General features: G+C 34.9%; 1 long non-coding RNA gene across 1 annotated transcript in view; it reads right to left on the reverse strand.

Annotated features, from left to right (window-relative positions):
* LOC309846179 overlaps window positions 1-18,813 on the reverse strand; it is a 431,730-nt gene that overhangs the window by 339,506 nt on the left and 73,411 nt on the right. The window contains exon 2 of the long non-coding RNA XR_014301764.1: window positions 13,725-13,766. This is a non-coding gene — a long non-coding RNA (uncharacterized lncRNA). The remainder of the gene's footprint in view (window positions 1-13,724; window positions 13,767-18,813) is intronic.

An 18,813-nucleotide genomic window follows, 5' to 3' on the forward strand; every position in this document is an offset into this window, starting at 1 on the left:
GAAAGACAGAGACACAGAGAGACCTCTATGTGAAGATGAAAGCAGAGACCAGAGAGACACATGTACAAGTCAAAGGTGCCAGAAAATTGCCAACAAACAGACAAACAAACACCAGAAGCTGGGAAAGAGGCCTGAAATTGATGCTCCATCACAACCCTTGGAAGAGACCAGTTCTCCTGACACCTTAATTTCAGACTTCTAGTCACCAGAACTGTGAGACAATAAATTCATTGGTGTTTAAGCCACTCAGCTTGTGGGACTTGGTAATGGCAGCCCTAGGAAACTAACGGGCTACCTGACAGAGTGATGGGGCACTATGATTTGTAATACACCTGACATAGGATAAGCCCTTTCTAAACTGTTATTAATAGTAACAGTGTTGGAATATTTTGAACCATAACCGATAAGTAGTCATGCAACAAGCTATACTTGATTTACTCCTCATATATTTTTGGTGGGGCGGTGGGGGGATTTAGGTATCAAAATTTCCTAGTGGTAAGGCAATAGGGAAGGCAGGGAATTTTAAAGGAGACAAATCTCATGCTAGTGTGTGCTAATTATTTGAATCCCCTGTAAATGGTTTGGCAGGAGAAGAGGTTGGAACATTTAGCTAAATTGAAGTTTGGGGATTATCTGTGAATTTAAAGTATCCATGCTATTTTGGCCCCTATTAGCACAAGTAATTGAGAGGAAAATCTTGCCAGTTTTGCTTTTCCATAAGGTATAATGTGGACTTCAATATTTAAAGCAATTCATTAGCATGCTTAAATGGTATTATGGAACAGCATTAAAGGATGCAAAGAGGTAGTCTGTGACCTTCATTTCAGAGATGAGCAAATTAAGGCCCATCAAGGTTATAGTGAACTCAAGGCTATACAGTTCGCATTGGAAAAGCTGACACTAGAATCCTTGTCTCCTAATTTCCTGGTGAAAATTGAGTGTGTCTTTCAAGATTATGTGTTATGTTCTGAATTCTGTGGAGTTTTACCCCTTGTAAAACTCTAACTCTGCACTTGGAATCTTAAGACCAAGGTTGGAAGAATTCAATGAAAGAGAAGAAAGTGACATTATAACGTTTTCAATAAAAAGCCTCAAAAATTGCATATGGGAAGAGAGCAGTATTGGGGACAGTAGACAATTATTTTTACACTAAAATTATAAGCTGTGTAACACATTTAGAGAACTCTTTTTACAGTGTTTAGAAGATCCATTAAACGTGGCCTGGCAAGACCTTTCTAGGACAAGACTTTAAAGCCCTAAATAGTATTTGGAAATGTGGCTAACTCAGATTGAAGTCATTTGCATTATATTATAAAACACATAGGACACTTAGGCCATCAAGATCACAGGGATGGCTAAACTTTGGTCCGCCACATAATTTTGCAAATACAGAGTATACTCCTAACCTGCTTAACAACCAACCCCACTTAAAACAAGCTGCCCTTTTTCATCTCTGGTGTACTCAGCTTTTAAGTAGACCTTGTGGGAAGAAACATTAGACTTAATACAACAAACTTTGTTTCATCGTTTGTTTTCACTTTGGTTTATTATTTTTATATTTCCCATCCTCATAGGACATTTCCATGTTGCCTGCCCTAAGGATACCACTACCGTAACTGAGGGGCCCCGTTCAGAAACTATTTCAGAGAGAATCATTCAGTTTCATTTTACAGCTTCATTGCCCAGAACCAGAACTTTTCAAAAGACACTCAATAACACCAATGCAGGGAACCCTCTGGACAACATATCAATTTGTATTATGAAGTGAATTATGGCTGTACCCACCAGAGCTGGTATAGTTAAGTGTCTGTCAGTGTTTCCATTACATTTTGAGGGCTTCTTACTTGGTTGCAAAAATACCCTTCAGGCTGAAGCATACAAGACCAGCCTAGGAAGTTTAGTTTTACCTTTTAAAAACACTAGCTTTCTTTTGTGTTTGCTTGTATACATTGTGTAACAAAGAGAAATCTAGTTTTCTAAGTCAGTATGGCTGCCAGAGAGATAATGTTTTTAATGGGGAAAGCTCATGGTGTTAAGGGTCATTTCTCTATGATCCACATTGTTCTCCTTGGAAAATGCCAGGTTCCAAAAATGAGGATTCCAATGTGGTGTAAATGCCCTCCAAAAATTATAAATGTATTTATTTTCCCTCTGAATTTTGAATCCAGGAGTCTGCTCTTATATCTTAGATGGGATACAGCTACATTATGTTTCAAGTTTTCCCTCTGACCATGCCCCTATTCTCACATTGAATCCATGTAAATTCTTGCCCTTCCTTCAAATCCTCACTCAAATTTCCAAATTTCTGAGAAGAAAAGGATTCAGAGATTCTTCCCCTAAGTCACTTTGCACATAATACCTAGTTCCAAGAGAGCAACTGTTAAATCATACCATTTGTATGTGTCTGTTTCTTTAGTAGACTGCACAAACTCAAGACAACGTCCTGTTTATTTGCAGTGTTAGACACATTACATGTGCTCAGTAAATATCAGTTCCTTGACTGAATGAGTGAGTGAATGAATGAATGAATGAATGAAGTACTCTATGAAATAGGAACAGTGGCAAGGACATTCAAGGAATTTTTTTTTAAAGTTATCTTTGAAAAGTAAGGACTTGTCTTCAATATGATTTTCCACTTCCAGGTCTCAACCTTCTAGAGGGTACAAATTCTCATATGTCCATAATGAAGAATTTCTCAGGAAATTGAATGACTTGTAAACTCTTACAGGTAGAGATATACACAACAGGATTAGTTGAGAAAATTACTGATCAAGGAGTTAGGAGATGAAGTGTTTGTTCTGACTTAGTCACTGACTCCATGACCCTCTTCCAGTTACTTAACTCAGTGATTCAATCTCTCTGCAATTGGTGGTAATAGCAGTTCTTATCTGCTTCTCAGGGGTGTTTAGGGGAAAATATGTTAGCACATCTGAGACAGTTTAAAGAAAAATCCTAAACTATAGATAGTATATAAATTAAATATTATATTGCTATTTCATACTATGTACTAAATAATTTATTGCAAACAAAACTATTTTGGTGAAATCACATCAATCTAATAACAATATAATTGAAGATTTGATTCTTTCACTTGTCATAAGCAGTTGGATTATATTTATTCTATAAAGAAATGAAATGAAAAGTAGATTGTTTGATCGTTTCTGCATTTGGCATTTGGGGACAGTCCACATGATTATTATGATGGATAAGCTGTCATGCTCTACCTGAACCAAACACATTTTCAAGAAGAGGAGCTAAAAAAAACTACCAATGCTTTTAGAAGAAACATTACCAGAAGAATTTTTTTTTTTTTAATCACAGTTTTGCAAACTGTTTAGCCATTAAGGGCTATAAAGCTTCCAATGTTTCTCAGAGTGTAACTCATGCCTCAGTATCATTTTTTTTTTAAGATTCTATTTGTTTATTGACAGAAAGAGAGAGAGAGAGATCGCAAGTAGGCAGAGAGGCAGGCAGAGAGAGGTGGGGGGTCAGGGAAGCAGGCTCCCCACTGAGCAGAGAGCTCGATGCGGGGCTCCATCCCAGCACCCTGAGATCATGACCTGAGCCGAAGGCAGAGGCTTAACCCACTGAACCACCCAGGTGCCCCGCCTCAGTATCATTTTGATTACTGTAAACTAGAGTCTCAGACCCCATTCTCAAGAATAAGCAACTCTGGGGTGGGGTCCATTAATTTGCATTTTAATCTCAGAGGATTCCTATGAAGACACTCAAGTTTAAGAACCACTTCAGGAGCTTACATCCTATGTTACCTCCTGTTCAGGAAGCAAATGAAGAAAGTACAGACTGAAGATTAGGAATAGAAAATAAATCTTGCCTGTGTAGTGAAGAGTGACAAATTATTCTCTTCCTTTAAAAACCACTGAGTATATTACATTTTGTAGAATTTGTAAAGGAATTATAAATCAATGATATAATTATGTTTTGGGGGAAAAAAAAAAGAGAGAAAGGAGTTTTGTTTTTTGTTTTATTTTGTTTTAATGTGGACAGACTGAACTAGAAAGAAGGAAAAAAGACATTGAGAGCTCCAGTTTGCTGTAGATTACCAGGGTTTAAGAGTTTAATTTGTATTGATGGGGGAAAGGAAGACTCCTTTATTCTTTCTTCTGTGGAGACAGAAGAACTGAGCAGAAGTGCATCAGGCACAGAATCATTTTGACACTTAAGGGTTTGTCTTCCAGCAATTATCAAGACAAGTCAGGTAAAAATATCAAACAAGATCTGATTGCAAAGTGTCTCTATTATTAAGTGGATATAGCATTTTGCTTTGTTTCTGTTGGTAAGATAGCATATAGTCATGTAGAAAATTTCAAATTATGGAAAAGATTACAGAGGCAAATGAAAAACACCTGAATTTCTGAAATAGTATGGCAATTACTGCTCTTATTTCAGTGAAAATTCTTCTAGAGCTATACACCATATTGTAGAATATGATTCCATTTATATAAAATTATACCTATAATTAAATTTGCATGAATTTACATAAATATAAATATATGCTTATAGATAATTTTATATTTTTATATGTTGCTTTTCCATGTCAAGGGCACTTTTTAGAAATCTCATAATCATGAATATCCATGGAATCAACAGGAAAATAATTAAACTTTGGTTATTGTTGGTGTCAGCTGTTTCATCTCCTTCATTCATGTCTTAATTCCTGGGGACTTCTGTCCCTCCCTCAACACCTCTCTGCTCTAACTTCTACCTCTAAACCACTTTTGCCATAAACATTATATGCAAAGACAGAGATAAATGTGAGTGCTCATTCTAATTCTAATTCTAATCATATGAGATTCATTAACACCTAAGGAATCCTTGCTCTAATACTTCTTAGAGGTCTTTCCCTGTTCTATAGACTTCTATTAGCATTTTTTCTAAAGTATTTTCTCAGTTACTCCATGGATGCTAAAGAAGGCCAAATAAGTTGAACTTTTTATCAAACATGTATTTAATACTTAACAGTATTCTAGGTGCTCTGTATAGATTATTTTACTGAATCCTTACACCTACCATATGCGGTGAAAGCCATTCCTGTCTTTTTAGGAATGCTGAGAAAAACTGAGTCTCAAGGAGTGTAAGTAGATGTTCAGAGGATTTCTCATAGTGGAGCAAGGTGGGTTGGAGGAATAGGGAGCAACTACTTAATGAGTGCAGGGTTCCTTTTGGAGTGATAAAAATGTTTTGAAATTAGATAGAGATTGTGAATGTATTGCTAATGTACTAAATAACAATGAATGAGTCATCTTACATAGTTAGTTTTATATTGTGTAAATTTTACCTCGATTTTAAAAAATGGACAATGAAATTAAACCCAGTTTTTGACCCCAGAGACCACACTCTCTTGACTGCTACAAAATACTGCCTCCCACACGGCTATATTGAGTTCAAGTTTTGCTAAAGCAAACAAAATTAATAGCTTTTGCTGCAGAAATATTCATGGTCTTGTGCTGATAAACATGCTAAATCTCTCATAGGATGATTGGGTATATAGGGATGTGGTAAGTAGTGTTTCCCAAATTACTTTTTTCATGGAACCCATTTTACCTGGAGTGTTTGTTTTTACAAGGACATGTTTCATAAAACACCTTTATGGAATAACTGTTTTCTTCAAAGCTCCGAAAATAATGTTTATTATAGAATTATTTTCACTTGGATGGTCTACTTAGTATATCAGCAAAACTTCACAGGAATTCAGGCAATATAATAAAGATGGAACAGTTGCCTGGAATTCCCCTTGCAATCATTTCCTTAGCACTTGTTCATAACAGAAAAAGTAGAAGTGCAAAGGAGCTAAGCAATTACACCTTTTATATTCTATTTGAAATATTTACTATTTACTTTTTAGTTAAGTTTCATGCAAATGATAGCTCTGCTATGTGCACATATAACTATTTAAATTTTATGATAAAACACAAAATGTATAGGGGAGTGTAGATTTGACATTCTGCAATTTTTAGCACAGCAGCTTCTGGGCTTAAATAAGTCTTTCAAAAGCAACTAAGAACACTAACTTCCTGAATTTGAAAAAAGAAGGATGTTTTATGTAAATCTTATGAGGGTTTTTTATTTTTTTTCAGTTATCTTTCTCAGTAGAGAAAACAAAACAATTTCTAAAACAGAGATTGAGAACAAGGATTTATTATAAAATAATGATTTATTCTTTAATCAAACCCAGTTTATAACCCAATTCTTATATTCCAATAGTCTGTATTAACTATTCTACTATATGTATTAACTATTTCTACTTCATAGAAAGAATGGGCGATTTGGAATCAGTGCAAATGAATTTTGCCTGTCACATATTTACTTATGTGTTTTGTGACTCAGTTTCCCCAAATAAACATGGATCTTCCTATCTTGCAGAATTTTCAGAAGGAGAACATAAGGTATACCTATATACCTATCCTTTTGAACATGTATATTTTCCTTACTATGCTGCTCATCATAGCCAAGAATTCTGACTCTCCTGTTTTCAGCAAGCCTGCCTTCATTATTTTGGCTTCACTCATCTCCTTACACAGTCTAGAACACATGTAAAACCATTTCCTGGATGTTCTTAATAGTACTGTACCATTGCTGTTCTCTTTGAGTTATAATGATTATCAGCTAGGTACGGTTTACATTGGATAATCCCCATTGCCATTTCTGCTGGTGAACCTCTAGCACTTCTGAGGAAAAATTCCTCAAATAACCCTGGTTGGGTGCATTGCAAATGCATTTAGGCTGTATTTGAACTACTCAGCTCTCATTTCAAGAGCAAAGTGGAAAAAATTCAAAAAAATCATTTTTACACGCACACCACACATACACTCACGTGTTTATGTCTATTTCACTAGACTTAATTTTTCCTACTTAAAGAAATACCACCTTTCCTTTCCTTATTAAAAAAAAATCATTCAATGTAGACTCTCTCCTGTTCAATTTATTTCTGTGTGTTTCAATTAATGTTTAGTTTTAGCTTAAGGCAATTCTTATGTCATCAAGAGCAGCAGGGAACCACATATCTTTCCATATGTGAAGTCTGTGATGTGGCCATAATATGGGGCCTGATAGGAGGTAGGTGAGGAGAGGTGGAAAGAGGCTGAATCTCAGTCAGGCCTAGCACACTAGGCAACTATATAGAAGCTAACTATATAGAACTATATAAAGTGTTCTGAAGTACACCAAAAGCATATTTGTGGAGGAAGTGGGCTCCGGATTCATAGGAAACACTCAAAGCTGAAGATAAAGCAGCAGTGACAACAATGGAAAATGGATAGGCACTTCCCTGAGGACAGTTACATGTAAGAATGTTGTGGTCCTTCTACTTCCCCTATTCCAACCCAAACAAATAACAGAAAAGGATGAAGAAATGTAAGGAATCAGGGCATTTGGTACCCTCCTCCTCTTCCTTCACTCCCACTCATCCCCATCACTTACTACCCCGAACATCTTTAGAGCAGCTTGAACATTAAGTCTAGGCTGCACCCAGGCAAGGCGAGAATCTATGAATTAAATATGAGGCTGAAACATTAAAAAAATCAAAATTCTTAACAAGAAATATAAGACCTTGTGACAGCAAAAAGTGGCTGAAAAGCTATGGGATCCCCAAATGTGATGAAGGTAGCAAGCACACTACCCAGTAGGAAGTAGGCTTCTCAAAGCATGGCAGATAGTGTTTAATGAAAAAAGGATTATGTTTTATACCTTCGGTATTTCAGACTCTTCCATCAAGTCAATTTTGATGATCTTCATAGTAAAGTATTTTCAAAAATAACCCTTCTACCAGTTTATATCTTTGAGCAAGCAAGTTTCTTGCTCCTTTTCTTTAGTCATTTTATTCTTAGCCTGATCTGAAACCCTCTACTAATAGACATGTAGTCAAGGCTGTATTTGGCCAGTCTGTTCTGGTATTGAATGAACTAATTATTAAAATAATAAAGAACTTGGACTGGCAATGACTCAAGCTCCCGCTTTCTCACTTTGCAGGCTTGGGCTCTCCTCCAGAAGCCCCCACAATCCAGCAACTAAAGGCTTAATGCTCATACAGTTGGGGACGTCTTGGTCCCTGTTCAACTGAGTGGACTTATTTCAGTTTACACCAGTATATATTAATTTTCAATTTTGAGTATAAACCCTGTCTATTATAAATACAAGCAAATGAAACAGATGTCTTCAAATAGTTACTGTCTCTCTCGAATGATGAATGGTTACTTTGCCACTGGATGCCCTCAATTAACCAACATTCACTAGTCTTTCTGGACTTTCAGATATTGCTTCCTTTTTTTTTTCTTCTCTCAGCTGGTATTGCACATTTCCTCATGATAAACTCCCAACCTTCCCTGCTTTGCCGGACTGCCATGGATGTATCACCACACATCTCAGATAATGGATTTGCCTTCTGAACTAAACTTTCTTACCAATCTAGAGAAGGAACTCTACAAAATATCTACCCTATTTCTGTAGATAATCTGAGTTCCAGATCTGTTTGACCAAATCAAACATTTCTTCTCTTCCTGTGTCTTTGCCACACACCAAAACTTTAATTTAGTTTCCCACTGGAAAATTTTATATCTTATTGAAAATACTCAAATACTGGTAGTATAAAAGGTCTCTGATAAATGAGAACACACATAAAATTTCAAATCCAGGTAATGAAGAAACATTTTATTTATTAACATACAATAAATTTTTTTTTAAAGATTTTATTTATTTATTTGACAGAAAGAGATCACAAGCAGGCAGAGAGGCAGGCAGAGAGAGAGGAGGAAGCAGGCTCCCCGCTGAGCAGAGAGCCTGATGCGGGACTCGATCCCAGGACCCTGAGATCATGACCTGAGCCAAAGGCAGCAGCTTAACCCACTGAGCCACCCAGGCACCCGTAACATACAATAAAATTTTTGAAGGTAAGGGACCATTCTGTGCTTCAGGGAAACAAGGGCTTGAAGTTATCGTCCTCCTCAAGATGTGCTCCTACACCATATTGATTATCACAGCCTTATAATCTTCATTACTTTCCCTCAGGGCTTCAGACTAATATGAAAACCTGACTGATTACCTGTCTAGATTTCCAGCCAATATCTCTTCAACTTCTCCATCATCCAATATGTATATACATTCAATACATTACTCATAAGAGCTCTCAAAATTAACAGTTTAAAAACTATCCAGTTATAAAATAGATAAACTACATGAAGAGACGTTTCATCAGTGAAGATACACGGATGCCACATAAGCACATAAAAATATATTCAAAATCATTAGTCATTAGAAAAATTAAAATTAAAACTACAGTGAGATATCATTATGCACCTATCTGAATTGTACGCACCTATCAGTGTAACAGAATCAAAGAACTGAAATGCTATCATCTTCATCACATGCTGTTGGTTGGAAGCAAGTCAAAGGTTCTGTCCACACTCAAGGTCTGAACTTCAGGAGGCAGGACTCATGGGAGCCACATTAGAGTGTGTTTGTCATATACAATGTAAGACATATTTCAAAGTTTCAAAAGGAAGCAAAAATCATACATATAGCTAGGTATACTTCATAGAGATAATCACTATTAATGAATGCTGAATGCTTTCCTCATAGTCATCTATGTGTTCTTGAAACCTTTGCCCTAACAAAAGGACATCGTATATACAATAATTTGAATAGTCTGTCTTTTTAAATAAATATGTACAACAGAATATGTATAAAAGAGGTATGGTACTTATAGCACTATTTTACAATTGTCTTACTTTTTAAGAATACATCCTCCTTAAATAGTCTTCAAAATTATAAATTTCAGAAACTCCTAAAGTTTATAATTTATTTGTTTCCCTATTATTTAATAGTTAATTTGCTTCCTAATGCCATGTTATAAATATCACTATGATAAATCTTAGTTTCATTAAAAAAAAGCCTCCTAAATATATCTTAAATATATACTTTGAAGAACTAAGTGGGAGAATTTCGCTTCCCAGTTTCAAGTCTAAACTTTTATTACTGTCATCACTGTTACAGTCCTATTCTTGACCTCTTCCGTGCTCCCACTGCTGTATTTGACTGATACCTGAGCAGTTCCTCAGCTTCTTTCAAGATAGTTGAAGTGTCCACTCCTCCAGGTAGCTAGATTGATTGAAATGACTTTTCTAATGGCACTTCATTGGCATCTCTCTTTTGTACTGTTACATCATTTTTTTTAATGATGTTCAACTTGCCAACATATAGTACATCATTAGTTTTTGATGTAGTGTTCAATGATTCATTAGTTGTACATAACACACAGTGCGCATCTCATCACCCAGTTACCCCCACCCACCCACCTTCCTTTCCACAACCCTCAGTTTGTTTCCTCGAGTCAAGTGTCTCTCATGGTTTGTCTCCCTCTCTGATTTCTTCCCATTCAGTTTCTCTTCCCTTCCCCTTTGATCCTCTATGCTGTTTCTTATATTCCACATATGAGTGAAACCAAGTGATAATTGCCTTTCTTTCCATTTATTTATTTCACTTAGCATAATACCTTTCAGTTCCATCCATGTCAATGTAAATGATAGATAATCATCCTTTCTGATGGCGGAGTAGTATTCCACTATATAAATGAATCACATCTTCTTTATCCATTCATCTGTTGAAAGACATCTCAGTTCCTTTCACAGTTTGGCTATTGTGGACATTGCTCCTATGAAAATTACGGGGCATGTACCCCTTCTTTTTGCTACATCTCTATCGTTAGGGTAAATACTTAGTAATGTGATCGCTGGGTCATAGCCTAGCTCTATTTTTAACATCTTTAGGAACTTCCCAACTGTTTTCCAGAGTGGTTGTACCAGTTTGCATTCCCACCAACAGTGTAAGAGTGTTCCCCTTTCAATGACATGGGGGGGCACCGGAGGGCACAGTATGTTAAACATCTTCTTTCAGTTCAGGTCATGATCTCAGGGTCCTGGGGTGGAGCCCTGTGTCATTGGTCTTCCTGTTCAGTGGGAAGTCTGCCTCTTCCTGTCCATCTGCCCCTCTCTTCAGCTCATATGCTCTCTCTCAAATAAATAAAAATCCTTTGAAAAATTAATCGATTGATTGATTGATTAAGTGATGTGTTTATGTGTCTTCTCTCTTCCAGGATTGTAATGTCCTTATCAGGCAGAGAACACATCTCTTTCTTCTTCACATCTTTAGCACCTAGCACAGTGCATATAACACATACTAACTTCCTAGGAGGAAGTTGAACTGAGCTACTGAACTAAACTAAGATAGTGTGGGTATGCTCTGGAGATACAGTTTTGCTAAGCTATCTACATTTTACAGAGTGTTTTTCTATCCTTGAGCACACTAACAAAGCCTAAAATTAAATGAAGGAGATTCAGACACTCTTATGCAACATAAAGGCCCTTTGTATCACATGCAACTCTTTAAAAAAGGAAGCAAATGTAAAAGAAGATCAAGAAATTTGCAATGATTCTTCCTTCACCAGAAAGAATGTCTACCCAAAGACAGAGACAAATATTATTGCACATGCTTAAACACCCTGAAACTTAAAAATGTATATTAGAGTCATCCTCTTGCATTCACAAAATGATCGAGATGATCATTAAAAAGTCTAACACAAAACCCCATCAGAAGAAGTAAAATAGCATTTAATTATGTAATAGGTAGAAGAGGTGCTTTAGGACAATTTTATCATTTTAATATCCTTGCAACCCCTGTGACAAGCATTAGTAAATTCATTTTTTATCAGAAACAGCCTACCCAAGATTTCACAACTAGTCAGTGACAGAGACACACTTCAAAGATAGGAAGGTCCAATTTCAAAGTCATAATCTTCCTATTTCTTTGCATTGTGAAAGCACCAGGAAATACCATAGTTTTCAGTTTATTACCGGAAATGTTCCCTAAAATACCAAGGGAAAGAGTAGTAATGACTAACAGCAGGCTTGAACTTGGGGCTGCATATCTATGGGAAACCATGATTATTTGCATTGTGCTATGTTTGATTTAGTTCCCTGTCAAATGTCACGCCAAAGCCTTGACACAACAGAGATTTGTGTCTGAAGCCATTCATTCTCTGTCTGGCAGAGCACATTGGCTGGCATATTTTACATAGATATTCAAAAGTCACACTAGTCTCTGAATAGAGCCTGAAAGTAACTAAGATTAAAAAAAAAGTGTGTATATACATATGTATACACATATATATGTATATATATGTATATGTATGTATATAAAAAATAGACTCGAGTCATACTAAAAAAAAAACTAGAAGTATGTTTCAGTTTTTAAATCTCAATTATTCATATATGTATATGTTTTGCTTATAGAAGTTTATTTTTTCATAGAGACGTAACATGGTAGAACACATACAGTATGTTTTGAGCCAAATTTAAAATACAAAGATGAGTATATGTGTATTTCCCCAAGTATTATGTTTGCATAAAATATGTTATCAATTATTAATGATATCATATATTTACATATCCACATTTTTTCTAAGCACAAACCAACTTTCAACTTTTCTTGAAATATGAAATTACTTTATCACACAAAAAAATCTTGATCTTCTTTTACATTTGCTTCCTTTTTTAAAGAGTTGCATGTGATACAAAGGGCCTTTATGTTGCATAAGAGTGTCTGAATCTCCTTCATTTAATTGTTTGTTGTTAGTATAACAAACAGATTGAAAAATACCAACACATAAAATTTTTAAAAAATGGTTTAAACACCCAATTCATTGTGTGGTGGAAAGATTCAAAATAGGGTAAATGATCTAAGAAGTTTTAAAGAAACTATAAGCAAACATTTGTGAACCCATTCATTATTTAAGTACCTCCAAAGAAATGACAATCCTTCTTTTAATACCTTAGCCCAGAACTCACATTCCTTATGTGCTACTTTAAGCGATTTTTTCTTGCTACTTCCTCTGTAGAGGAATGGTTTTCATAGCTTCTGTATGTGGGATCAGTTTCCAGTTCCTTCCTTCATCTTTCTCCCTTACAGTCCCTGAGAATCTTAATTCCTTTTGTCTTTACTCCTGGAGTTCCCACTACGTACTTTTAATTCAATGTATACCTTTTCTTTTCAGCTCCCTCTCAGGATTCAAGGTTATTATGATTCATGATATTTAAAATGTTCTTTGTCCACACTTGTAAAATAACATTCCATTTTGCAATCAAAAGCATCCTGTACTGGCCTTGCACTCACCATTATGTTTCCCGCAGTGCATTTATTTACTTTTTACCAAGCTCTATTTATTTTGCTGTTTGCATCTTCTTCCGCAATCAACTTGGAATTTTAAAATAATTTCATTCTCTGGTCCCCCAAAACTCAGATATTCTTAGATAGTTCTTAACTAATAGTTAACTTGCTTATATCCTACCTTCAATAATTTAATCATCAGAGTCACTAAAAACTGTGTTAAACAACTTCCCTCAAACAGTTCCATTGTTTTACTGTCAAGGGCATTAGTGATAACTATTCTTTGAATATATGCTGTATGAATTAGGGGTCTCTGTGATAAGGAAATGATAAGTATTTAATTATCAGAATTTTGATTCTAATGTTTTCTCACTAGTATCATGTTCTATCAGATGGAAGAGTGTATCATAAACATGAACATGTACTATACTTCCATATATATAAGCATATTACACTAATAATTTTTATAATATTTTTATTACTATAACATTTATATTTATATACTTTACTAATGAAAAACAATGGAAATATATTTTAAATGTGCATACCTTTGTCCAAGGCACATCCTGCTGTGGTCTCAGGACAGGAACCTATTGTAAAAAATATATATATATTCTCATTAATATACTTAGTATAACAAACAGATTGAAAAATACCAACACATAAAATTTTTAAAAAATGGTTTAAACCTCAACTATCACTTAATACTATTATCTGTCCAGTAACTTCAAAAATATTCTGTTTTTATCTTTTTTATTTTGCTTTAGTCTATTAAGAAGAACAGGAAAAAGTGTAAATATTCTGATATACTTCTCAATAAAGTTCTCTAAAGGAACTTTATTTTTTTGTATCTTAAAATAAACATTTTTCTTTCCTAGAAAGAAACATAAAGGCAGATTAAGTTCCTGATACATAAAAGTCAATTTCAGGGAAAAATTCAGAAAACATTTTTCAAAAATGCTAAGCAAATTATTATGTTCCAAATAAGAAGGAGGAAGCAGGTTAAGCAGGTTTTATGATAACAAAAGTCCTATAATATTTGTTCATCAAAAAATGGCAACAGAACAACAGTTAAAGTTAAGAGAATCATTTCACTGTAGTAATATTTCAAATTTTCAGGCAGTTAAGCTAGAATGTATGTGCAGATAATAGATTTAATTTTTTTTAGATTTTTATTTATTTCTTTAACAGAGATCACAAGTAGGCAGAGAAGCAGGCAGAGAGAGAGGAAGGGAAACAGACGCCAAGCAGAAAGCCCAATGCGGGGCTCTATTCCAGGACCCTGGGATCATGACCTGAGCTGAAGACAGAGGATTAACCCACTGAGCCACCCAGGCGCCCCCAGATAATAGATTTAAATATGTTCAAATGAACTTGTGTACTTTAAAATCAGAGGAGGAAACTGAATCATGCATTGCTGCATTAAAACCAATATTTCTATCATTTCCTTCTATTTTTTAATGTATTAGACACAGTGTCACATTTCCAAATACATGGACACCCAACTGACATAAAAGCACAGATTTTAATCTTAGAATTCCCATTGCAACTGTGATAATGTTAATTATAAGAACTTCAATTAAATGTAAAATCAAAGAACCACTGGTTTTGTTCATATTTTTTGCGTTCTATTTACTTAAAATTTCCAGATATGGGAGGAAAAATCAGAAGAAATTAATTTTATTTTTGATTTCTACCAGTATATTGGAATTAAAGTTCTACATGAATAAATCTTAAAAATTAAAAAAAATAGCATCCATAAAGTAAACATAAAAGTATGTTTTTCTTTCATGTTTAAAGTTCATAGACCCAAACAACTTTAGCTCTAGAAGGCACCTGAGTGGATAACCAAGTAAACCAAATCCACTATCAGTTAAAGGATTCTCATTGTTATGTGGAAATGCCTCAAGAGTCCCTGGATAATGTAAGGGAACCGTTCCTTTGGGTAAGCCAAAATATACCCTCGGCCATTCTTCAAGCACACTAGACATGTGCATAAATTCAAGCATACATATGCATGATGTCTGCATGTGACCCCCGCCCCCCACAATTTTAGGCCATCTTCTTTATTGTATGGCCAAACCTAGAACCTCACTTTTCTTGGATTTGAAACTTGGCCCCTGGATTACTAGCCACACTGGACTTTAGACAATTTACATAACCCTCTCTGACCCTCAGTTTTTGTTTTTGTTTTTGTTTTTTACTTACAGTGAAGTTGTTATAAAGACTAAATGGGTTAATACAAATAAATTGCTTAGAAACTTTTCCTAGGACATAATAAGTAACCAATAAATGTTCACTATTGAAAACTACAAAATATTTGAGAGCAAAAATTCTTCAAAAATCTTCAAAAATATGAAGTAATTTGGATATTTAAAAATTATGTCAGTTGGTATTTCTAGTCTACCAATCATCTCTCAAGTGTGAAAATCTCCATTTGTATTTCTTACATTTTAGTATAATTATATTTGCCCAAATATAATTATAAGAAACCATTGAGAAACATAACTATGGAATGCAAATTTTATTTATGAAGGAGTCATAAAAGAAACCAAAGTAAAAGTGGCATTTTTTTTCAATAAGGGATTTTAAGTGGTTAGTAAATAGCTGTAATTCTATGTTCACAATTACAATTCTATGTAATTGTGGTCTGGCATGATAGAGGAACAGAAAATCTTCTTAAATGACAGGGAGGTACTTAAAGTTTTCCACAGGTCAAGCAAAAATCCAATTATCTAATATCCATGGGAGCAGACATATGTGGCAAAGAGAAAGTACAAAACTGGAGACCCATTGTTACTGCCAGGCTATAAGAAATTTATCACAGGAAGACATGGTAGGAACAAAGTCGGAGTTGGACTCACAGAGCAGACAATCTTCAGCTACTAAAATCTCTATTTTCCTGGCCATTAGGGATAGTCAGGGCTTTAAAAGATAGGATTAAGTTTGTTTGCTATGATTTTTCAGATCAGGACCTGCTCTCCTATAAATAAGAATCAATTGCAGAAGGAAAGTGTAGGAACATAATTTTTGAAGTTTGGTTTAACTGAGTATAGGGTAAATTTAGAGAGGGGAGAGAAAAGACTTGATGAGAGAAAATGAACATAATAGGAAAGGGAGAAGAAAAGAACTACAGCCTTAATAAGCAAAGTGGTAAATGCCAAACCTGAAAGGTAGGCAATATATTTGGTAAAGTATGTTTTTTTTTTATAATTTTTTAGTTTTAATAAACATATATTTTTATCCCCAGGGGTACAGGTCTGTGAATCACCAGGTTTACACACTTCACAGCACTCACCAAGTAAAGTATGTTTTGATGAGAAGTTATCTTTATAGATCTGGTGGTGGACCTGAAGAAGAGGTAGTGACCTATTTACATCATTTTATTTTTTTAACTCAGGTTTTTTTCAACCAAGGCTGATTTCCTCCTCCCATCCCTATATAACAATTTCTGGAGACATTTTGGGGGTCACAGCTGGGGGTGGGACAGTACCAGACGCTACTAGCATCTAGTGGGTAGAGGCCACGGATGCTGTTAAACATTCAGTAGTTCACAGAGCTGCCCCCCACAAAAAAGATTCACGCAGCCCAAAAGATCAGTCAGGTGCGAAAGTTGAGAAATACTGTCTTAGCAGAGGAGGTCAAGCCTCCCCCTACCTCAGCGCATCACAAACCCTCCCAAATCATGACATCACATCATTTACATAGAGTGAATCTTCCAGGAAAAAGAGAGCTAACTTTGGCCAAGGTTCTTGACAGAGAATATTTTAGTTGCAAGTAATCTATTTAAACACTGCTGACCGAGCACTTAATGTAGCCATGTATGAAACCCAGATTGATTAGATACTTGTCATCAAGTTTTTTACTATACCAGTCTGAGCCCTGTATGTCACGGTATTTCCACTCCTCTTCTCAAATGTTATTATTTGATTTTACTTTTATACAAAAACACTAATTTCAAACATTCAGACATTATGCCATTTGAAATAATTTAGTTTAAGAGAGCGATTATTTACCTTATTATTATTAGAAATTTGAATTCACAATTCAATAGTTACCCAAAATCATTCTAAAGGAAAATAAGGTGATTTAATATTTTTATTTTATTTTTACTTTACCCCAAAAGAACAACTACTTTAAGCAAAACTAAGGTACATTTCTATTGATTATTAACATAAAGATATAATATACATGGCAACTTGAATAAAAACTAATGTTCGAAACATAATAATTACTACTATTTAATATAAACTAATGTATAATTTTACACTATTCTGATTTTGCTCATTTGAGGATACTTCATTACTATCATGTTGCTCAGAGTATTTAACCTGCAAAGTATAATGTTTCTTTGATATTAATTTAGTGGGACTCCCAATCTAAAAAACAGGTCATGTCTCACTTTGTTGATTTCTTTCAAGGATTGAATAACCAAAACAATCTTGAAAAAGAAAAGCAAAACTGGAAGTATCACAATTCCAGACTTCAAGTTATATTACAAAACATTAGTAATGAAAGCAGTATGGTATTGACATAAAAACAGATACATGGATTAGTAGAATAGAATAGAAAACCCAGAAATAAACACTTAATTAAATGGTCAATTGATCTAATCAAAAGCAGAATGAATATACAATAGGAAAAAAACAGTCTTTTCAACCAACGGTGTTAGGGAAACAAGAGAGCTACATACAAAAGAATGAAAGTGGACCACTTTCTTACACCATACACAAAAATAAATTCAAAATGGATTAAAGACCTAAATGTGAGACCTGAAGCTGTGAACATCCCTGAAGAGAGCACAGGCAATAATTTCTCTGACATAAGCCAAAGCAACATTTTTCTAGTTATGTCTCCTAAGGCAAGGAAAGTGAAAGGAAAAATAAACTATTGGGACTACATCAAAATAAGAAGTTTCTGCACAGCAAAGGAAACAATACATCAAACTTAAAAGCAACCTTCTAAAGGGGAGAAGATATTTGCAAATGACATATCTGATAAGGGTTTAGTATTCAAAATACATAAAAAAAAAACCAATCTGATACAACTCAACGCCCTGAAAACAAATAATCTTATTAAAATAGGTAGAAGACATGAACAGACATTTCTCTGAAGAAGACAACCAGATGACCAACAGACACATGAAAAGATGTTCAACATCAGCCATCATCAAGGAAATGCAAATCAATGCTACAATGAGCTATCACCTCACACGTGTAAGAATGGCTAAAATTAGCAACACAAGAAATAGCAGGTGTTGGAGAGAATGTGGAGAAATGGAACCCTCTTGCACTGTTGGTGGGAATGCTAACTAGTGAAGCCACTCTGGAACACAGTATAAAGGTTCCACAAAAAATTAAAAATAGAACTACTCTATCATCCAGTAATCACACTACTGGTTATTTAACCAAAGAATATAAAAATACTAATTTAAAGAGATACATGCACCCCTATGTTTACTGCAGCATCATTTACAATAGCCAAACTATGAAAGCAGCCCAAGTGTCCATCAATAGATGAATGGATAAAGAAGTGTGTGTGTGTGTGTGTGTGTGTGTGTGTGTGTGTGTGTGTGAGAAATGGAATATTATTCAGCCATAAAAATGAAATCTTGCCATTTGCAACAACATAAAATGG

Source organism: Mustela nivalis, assembly GCF_964662115.1.
Source record: "Mustela nivalis genome assembly, chromosome: 13".
In the NCBI taxonomy this organism is placed as follows: Eukaryota; Metazoa; Chordata; class Mammalia; order Carnivora; family Mustelidae; genus Mustela; species Mustela nivalis.